The following is a 9514-nucleotide window of genomic DNA, read 5'->3' on the forward strand; positions in this document are numbered from 1 at the left end:
CCCTTACCTGCCTCCTCGGTGTCCGATCGACGAATGACTGCTCCGTGCCTGAGATCCAGGCAGGAGCAGTAAGCGCTGATAACGCTGATCACAGGCGTGTTAATACACGCCAGTGATCAGCATAGGAGATCAGTGTGTGCAGTGTTATAGGTCCCTATGGGACCTATAACACTGCGAAAAAAAAGTTTAAAAAAAGTGTTAATAAAGGTCATTTAACCCCTTCCTAATAAAAGTTTGAATCACCCCCCTTTTCCCATAAAAAAAATAAAACAATGTAAATAAAAATAAAAATAAACATATGTGGTATCGCCACGTGCGTAAATGTCCGAACTATAAAAATATATTGTTAATTAAACTGCACAGTCAATGGCGTACGCGCAAAAAAATTCCAAATTCCAAAAAAGCGTATTTTGGTCACTTTTTATACCATAAAAAAATGAATAAAAAGTGATCAAAAAGTCCGATCAAAACAAAAATCTTACCGATAAAAACTTCAGATCACAACGCAAAAAATTAGCCCTCATACCGCCCTGTACGTGGAAAAATAAAAAAGTTATAGGGGTCAGAAGATGACATTTTTAAACGTATAAATTTTCCTGCACATAGTTATGATTTTTTCCAGAAGTACGACAAAATCAAACCTATATAAGTAGGGTATCATTTTAATCGTATGGACCTACAGAATAATGATAAGGTGTAATTTTTACCAAAATATGCACTGCGTAGAAACGGAAGCCCCCAAAAGTTACAAAATGGCGTTTTTTCTTCGATTTTGTCGCACAATTTTTTTTTCCGTTTCGTCGTGAACTTTTGGGTAAAATGACTGATGTCACTGCAAAGTAGAATTGGCGACGCAAAAAATAAGCCATAATATGGATTTTTAGGTGGAAAATTGAAAGGGTTATGATTTTTAAAAGGTAAGGAGGAAAAAACGAAAGTGCAAAAACGGAAAAACCCTGAGTCCTTAAGGGGTTAATTATGCTTGACAGCATCATATTGTAAAGAAACAACCTATAATAAAGAGGAATATTAACATCAAGTTTAAAGGGGTTTTCTGAGCATTTATAATAGATGACTTATTCACACCCCCAGTGATCAGCTGTTCCGCAGAGCTGCAGCTCCAGAATCTATTCAATGATTGATGGGAATCACCTTTCATTGTATTGTGGTGGTGACTGACAGTGCAGCGCTTATTCGTTTCAATGGTGGCTGCGCTGCAGTAACCATGGGCCACCATTACACAAGGAACTGGACCATTCACTTCAATGGGAGCTGCGCTGCAGTAAGCAGTGGTGTGCTGGGTGTCAGCCAGACAGTACTTGCTCTGTGGATAGGCCATCAATGTTAAATGCCAGAAAAACTCCTTTAAAAATTCAGTAGGGTGTTTCCTATCCTCTAACAGTGTAATTCATAATTACGCAGCATCCGACTGTGTATTGACAAGGGGACGGCTATTCCATGAATGTTAAATGCCCAGAAAAAGCTGAAATGTACTTATTATATAGGTATTCAGCATATACATATACAGTATATATATATTTATTTGTTTAATGTATATCCGATAGCCAACGTGAAAAAAAACTCTACTATCATATTATGCTCTCCTACGTTTAAGATATATCGATTTACAGTTTGTTTGACAATTCAGGGAATCATTTAACCAAAAATGTGGGCTGAATAATTAATCCAAACTATATGGGGTCCATAAATCAGAACAGAAAAACCTATCACTGGACGCTTAGACATGCATGAACAATAGTAATCTTTATTGAACAAAAATATATACAGACACGATAAAAACCTTAAAAAGCCCAGAAATAGTCAGACTGCAAGACTTGCTGAAGCAGAGGAAATACCACATAAGTAATATTACACATAAATTGTTTACTGCACAAATAGATGTAACACAATACTGCACATATCACACCATAGAGAGCCCATGTATGGGCATATACACTATAGACTATATAAAGTGCCAGTGAGCAATAAACAAATATATTAAGTGGTAAGACAATGAGGGACACAAAAAGAAGACATGAAGTCCAAGGATGGAGAGAGTCACAAGTGTGAATAGGTCCCAGCTAAATCACGGAGCATACACTAGGCAACCCAAAGCCTGCCCGGTTCACATGTCTCCGGATTCCAAACTGAAATCAGTCAATCACTTTGGGCATTCACACAGGTAACTCACTGCACTCCAAGGACAGGTCCCTCTCAGGGCTGCCATCAGAAATTTTGGGGCCCCTTACACAGCTCAGGCCTGGGCCCCCTGGACACCCCTCACAGTACCGCCGAATTGCACATATCACGTCCTATGACGTACAACATGATACCAGTATCAGCATTACAAATCACCCCATACACTTTTATCCCCTCCCCCCTTGATCAACCCCCTGTGCTATATCCTTTGCCCCCCCCCTCTGATCCCCCCCGTGCTACTGCATTCCGTTTCTACCCAGTGCACTTTTCAGTAAAAAGGACATTATCTTTATTCTGTAGTTCCATACGATTACACCAATAACCAATTTTTATAGGCTTTGTTTTATTGAACAATTTTTGAAAAATAACTTTTTGTACGAAAAGTAGTATACTTTAAATCATCCTCGTCTGACCCCTATAACTTTAGAATTTTTCCATATACAGGGCTGTGTGAGGTCTTACCTTTTGCTCTTTGATCTTTAGTTTTTACTGGTACCATCTTTTATTTTTGATGGGACTTTTTGATTACTTTTTATACATTTTTATGGTATATGAAATAACTTAACCCCTTAAGGACCAAGGACGTACCGGTACGTCCTTGGTCCTGCTCTCCTGATATAACGCAGGGTTACACAGTAACCCCGCGTCATATCACGGCGGGCCCGGCGTCATAGTGAAGCCGGGACCCGCCTCTAATAGCGCACAGCGCCTCCTCACTGTCCGATCGCCGAATGACTGCTCAGTGCCTGAGATCCAGGCATGAGCAGTCATGCGGCAGAATCGTCGATCACTGGTTTCCTATGAGAAACCAGTGATCAATGATGAAGATCAGTGTGTGCAGTGTTATAGGTCCCTATGGGAGCTATAACACTGCAAAAAAAAAGTGGAAAAAAAAAGTGAATAAAGATCATTTAACTCCTCCCCTATTAAAAGTTTGAATCACCCCCCTTTTCCAATAAAAAAAAAAACACAGTGTAAATAAAAATAAAAATAAACATATATGGTATCACCGCGTGCGGAAATGTCCGAATTATAAAAATATATCATTAATTAAACCGCTCGGTCAATGGCGTGCGCGCAAAAAAATTCCAAAGTCCAAAATAGTGCATTTTTGGTCACTTTTTATATCATTTAAAAATGAATAAAAAGCGACCAGTAAGTCCTATGAATGCAAAAATGGTACCGTTAAAAACTTAAGATCACGGCGCAAAAAATGAGCCCTCATACCGCCCCATACACGGAAAAATAAAAAAGTTATAGGGGTCAGAAGATGACAATTTTAAACGTATTAATTTTTCTGCATGTAGTTATGATTTTTTCCAGAAGTCCGACAAAATCAAACCTATATAAGTAGGGTATCATTTTAATCGTATGGACCTACAGAATAAAGATAAGGTGTCATTTTTACCGAAAAATGGACTACATAGAAACGGAAGCCCCCAAAAGTTACAAAACAGCGTTTTTTTTTTTCAATTTTGTCGCACAATGATTTTTTTTCCGTTTCACCGTAGATTTTTGGGCAAAATGACTGACGTCATTACAAACTAGAATTGGTGGCGCAAAAAATAAGCCATCATATGGATTTTTAGGTGCAAAATTGAAAGAGTTATGATTTTTTAAAAGCAAGGACCAAAAAACGAAAATGCAAAAATGGAAAAAACCCCGGTCCTTAAGGGGTTAAAATTTACAATTGTGGACTTTGGTATTTTTTTTACAATTACGCCATTGACCATGCGGGTTATTTAAAGTTATATTGTAATAGTTTGGACATTTACGCACGCGGCAATACCACATGTTTGGATTCTTAAATTATTTTATTTTAAAAAATGGGAAATAGGGGGTGTGTGGTGGGTATGTTAAATGCAGTGTGTGTGAATTTAATAGTGCAGTGTTTTCCAAACAATGTATCTCCAGAGCCGTCGGCTCTCTGGGCATGCTGGGAGTTGTAGTTTTGTAACAGCTGAAGGCACCCTGTTTGAAAAACACAGATATAGTTATTTGTGTGTGAGTGTGTATGTACCATAGGTTACCTTCTCATGATAAACACATTCCCCTATACAGGAACTTCTTCCTGGGCCTCCATAGCACAGCAGTCAGGCTCCTCCCACCCATGTGACCGATCACATGGTAATGACATCATCGATGGTCCTCCCATACATAGCCCGATGTTCGGCAGTTAAAGTGTACCTGTTTTCAACAAAAACTTTTTATATAAAGAGATGAGAGAATACCATTATATGTATATTTGTAATATACTGTACATTGGTTAAAACATTTGTTTATTTTTGCCCCTGCAGCTATTGCCTGTGTGTCTCTATGAGGAGTCCAAATACAGGAAGTGAGGGTTGACAAGTAGGGATGTGTACACTAAGAAAAAGCAGGACAGTGAGCACTGAGGCTCTATAACATGTTCCCAGCTCGTACATCAGGATGATTGACAAGCCAGGAGTCTGCACAGATCCCTGCTTGTCCTGCCCTCACTTCCTGTATTTGGACTCCTCATAGAGACACACAGACAATAGCTGCAGGGACAGCACTTTTTCACCAAAAAATATACACTATTTTTTACCAATATATATTACAAATATACATAGAATGGTATTATCTACATTATATAAAAAGTTTTTGTTGACGACAGGTACACTTTAATCGCTCCACTGTATTGCTGTTGATGCTGCCTGTAAGAGCCTTCACTCATACAGGGAGGAGAGGACAGATGCAGTAAGTATTAGGCTGCAGTTGCCAGTGGAAGAAGGAGACTGCTGTTTTAATGTGGATAGGGGATAAGAAGTTTAAGCACCGGAGTACCCCTTTAAGGCAAATCCATATCCTGATTGCTGTAGTGTTAGGCTACGAAGTTGTAGGACATTTTAATAGATATCCTGCCGCCAGATCGTGATTGTAGTTATGCTTTAAGATTTAACCCTCTACTAGGGGCTCTACTTTTTATGTACTTATGTTTCACACTGATAGAGAACCAAGAAAAAGGGGAATACAGCACATCCATAGAGCAGCCATAGCAGGCAGTGACGTCATCTCTGACCCTGTTATCTGGTGATTAATTCCACTTTGTGCCTCAGCTCAGAAGGGAGAATCAGCCAGAGGCTTTTTACTATCATACCTCAATGGTCCGACCAAGTCATATCAATATGCACACCCACACTCTGTTTTCACAAAACACCCCCTCACAAGAAGTGGGTGGAAGAGGAAAGTAAGAAAAGGTGCACTGTTGAAATGTTATATATTATTCCAATACAAATGTCTTTTTCCTTGTGCACAATGCTGACTTACTGTAGCAGCTGTGCTCTTTGTAGGCACCAGGCACATTAATCTAAATCTAATCAGAAAAACTGCTTTTAAAAACTGAGAACATTCATATTGTTCATGAAAGAGAAGTGTACGAAACACGTGAAGCTGAATCATTCCACAGAGGACATGCATCTGTCATCGCTTTTATCTGTCATTTTCTATATAGTTAGACGGGTTCTTCAAGAGATGACGTAAAACATCGAGAGATGTGAGTAACAGTGACAACTGTGCCTCTGAGCTCCGCTCTGTATTGGCTGTTGCTTTGTTCATCTCACAATGAGTAACTCATCAATTGTAGTGGTATAAACAGCTGTATTGTCTTATAGACACATGGCTGGTGCAAGGAGTTTTGCCACCCTAGGCGAAAGCTAATTTTGCGCCCTCCCCTTGACCCCACCCATTGGCCCCGCCCTTTGACATGCCCCACCTTACTACTGGGGTGGCACACTTTAACAAACCTCCTCATCTTCTTACTACTGGGGTGACACACTGTAACAAACCTCCTCATCATGTAATCTCATTACTACTGGGGTGACACACTGTAACAAACCTCCTCCTCATGTAATCTCCTTACTACTGGGGTGACACACTGTAACAATCCTCCTCCTCCTCATATAATCTCCTTACTACTGGGGTAACACACTGTAGCAATCCTCCTCCTCATGTAATCTCCTTACTACTGGGGTGACACACTGTAACAAACCTCCTCCTCTTGTAATCTCCTTACTACGGGGGTGGCACACTTTAACAAACCTCCTCATCTTCTTACTACTCGGGAGACAAACTGTAACAAACCTCCTCCTCATGTAATCTCACTACTACTGGGGTGACACACTGTAACAAACCTCCTCCTCTTGTAATCTCCTTACTACGGGGGTGACACACTGTAACAAACCTCCTTATCTTCTTACTACTCGGGAGACAAACTGTAACAAACCTCCTCCTCATGTAATCTCCTTACTACTGGGGTGACACACTGTAACAAACTCCCTCTTCATGTAATCTCCTTACTACTGGGGAGACACACTGTAACAAACCTCCTCCTCATGTAATCTCTTTACTGCCGGGGAGACACACTGTAACAAACCTCCTCCTTATGTAATCTGCTTACTACTGAGGTGACACATTGTAACAAACTCCCTCTTCATGTAATCTCCTTACTACTAGGGTGACACAATGTAACAAACACTAGTTTAGCAGACAGTATAACATTTAGCAGTATTAAATAAAGAGTTACAGTAGACAGTATCACACATTATAGGATTAGATACAGGGGCTGAATAACCAGTATCACACATAGAGGGATTAGATACACAGCTCAGCATACAGATCACACATGGGAGATTAGATACAGGGGCTCAGCAAGCAGGATCACACATGGGGGGATTAGACACACAGTTCAGCAGACATATTAAACATGGAGGGATTAGATACATAGCTCAGCAGACAGATCACACATGGGAGATTAGATACAGGGGCACAACAAACAGTATCACACATGGGGGGATTAGATACACAGTTAAACAGACAGATATGACATGGGGGATTAGATACAGGGGCACAGCAAAAAGCATCACACATGGGGGATTATATACATAACTCATCAGACAGCACATGGGGGAATTAGATACGGGGGCTCAACACACAGTATCACACACTGGGGGATTAGATACACAGCTCAGCATACAGATCACACATGACAGGAGTCTCACCAGCGTTTCTTCCCTCTCTCTGGCGGCTCTGAGGTCAGGAATGTCCGATACTTGTGGCTTTTCTCTTTTCACTCTGGTTTCACTGAAGACACATGGAGCGCAGTGCTGAGGCAGAGACCTCGGGGGAGGGAGCAGCGCTCCTCCAGCAGGATAAATCATCGGAAAAGCTACAGTAATGTGGTGGTGGGGATTGGGGGAGGGGGGGGTGTTAAAGCGGATAGTACAGTGGATCTGTCAGCGCTTCTCAAGCTAATGAGGAGCGGGAGGGGGGGGGTGTACAGTAGAGCTCACAGTGTTCCTCCAGCAACATGAGTGGCAGGGTGAGGGGTGTTGTGGGGCGGGGGCGCTGTCACAGATGATCGCTGCTTTTGCTTTGAATGCTCCTCCAGCATGAGGAGGCCCGGGAAAGGTGTGTATTGTCAGTGGAGTGCTGTGTACCTCCATCATGGGGCGGGGGTGGTACTATCAGGGCTGTGCTTGGTGGTTAAAATGCTGATTGCGTTTGCTGCAACAGGCAGAGCGGTGCCCCCCTCTAAGGGCCGCTTTAGGCGGTTGCCTACTTCCCCTATAGGCAGAGCCGGCCCTGTATAGTCACACACAACCATACACACAGTTCTCAACAGTATGTATGTGACATTTGCATCTTGAAGTGGTCATTATTTTGTGAGTTTTTATCTGCCCAAGCTTCTTACCTTAAAGAGTACCTGTCATGATCTTGTTAAATTTAATAATCTTCCCAGTTCACTGCCCCCATCATGATAAACCCCCCCCTGCCTTTATTTTTTATTATTTGTCTGTTTTCTACCTTGATATTGCTCTGTATTTTCTGCTCATTCTCAATCAAATTCACAGATTAAGAAAGGGCATTCCCCCCAGCAGGTGTGACATCATCTGAAGCCATACAGGGGAGAACTTCCTCCCTCACTCTGTTACACACAGCCCAGAGCAGTTCAGTGTGTGAGATGAGCCTTGATTGGCAAGTAAAGAGACACCTAGTGGCATATTTTTTAAACACAAATAAAACATAGACAACCTCTTTTTTTTAAACAAAGTACATTAGAAAGATATTTTATTTACTATAAGGAGTACAGTAGCAAAAATAAGTTTAAATGAGAGTGCCCATTTAACCTCTTGATAAAAAGCAACATAATATATACATTTATCATTGTCGCTTTTCTTCTCCCCCAAGGTTCAGGTAAGTAGACTGGGCAGCACTGCATACTCAGCTAGTCATTAATTAAATCAATGCCATTTTAGGAAGTACAGCAGCTAAGAGACATCTGCTACTTCTCTTTATTTTTCCAATATGGCTGCCTTTAAAGACAGATAATTTCTTTAGGAGACTTTAGTGAAAGCCGTGAGTACTGTGAGCCTTGCACTGTGTACTTCCTGCCAACCAGATCTCTCAATCTCTCAGTCTGCATGCCACCCAGCTTTCTCAGTCTCCTGAAGCCCCAGCATTGATAGGCTGCTCGTCCTCCCTGTACTCCTCACTCCAGCAGCTCTGCCTGCAATAAATATTCTCTCCTTTGCCCTCCCCTCTCCCTGTCCCCATACTAACTATTCTCTGCACCTGTTTAATCGTACTTTACCATGATTTTGGTATCGTGGCAAGATGTATTAAACTCCCAGGCAATCTCCATGGCCAGAGAGTGACACAATCAAAAGATGTATCAGAAGTCCCATAGACTGACTGGGACAAATGAGACATCTCCCAATCCGATCGTTGCCTCCACAGAGTCCATTTTGTCACCACTTTGGAAAAATACCTAAAATCGTGGGTGAAAACTACCCCATCATTCCTTTTTGGCACCACAGATTTTCTTAAGACTATAGAAACGGTGACCGGGATTACAAATGACACTTTATTAGTAACCATTGATGTTGTGAGTCTTTATACATCGATTGACCATAATAGAGGGATCGAAGCTACAATGTTGTTACTTGAGCAGAGTGATTATACTACATCACAAAAAAAATTCTTGAGGATCTTTTGAACATAGTATTGAGAGAAAATTATGTTCTTTATGAGGATTCTTTTTTTCAGCAGCGACCAGGCTCGGCGATGGTGGCGAATGTAGCCCCTCCATACGCTAATGCAAATATGGTGTTTTTTGAGGAAAAGCATGTATATCCCAATATTCTATTTCAACAACATGCCAAAATATGGCGTCGATATATAAAGGATATTGTATGCATATGGGAGGGACTACACTCATCATTGATGGCATTTTTTGAATATCTTAATAGCATTAGACCTGAATTAAAATTCACCTTAACACATGATAAAAATA

This window comes from Hyla sarda, chromosome 2 (genome assembly GCF_029499605.1).
Source record: "Hyla sarda isolate aHylSar1 chromosome 2, aHylSar1.hap1, whole genome shotgun sequence".
NCBI classification, from domain to species: domain Eukaryota; kingdom Metazoa; phylum Chordata; class Amphibia; order Anura; family Hylidae; genus Hyla; species Hyla sarda.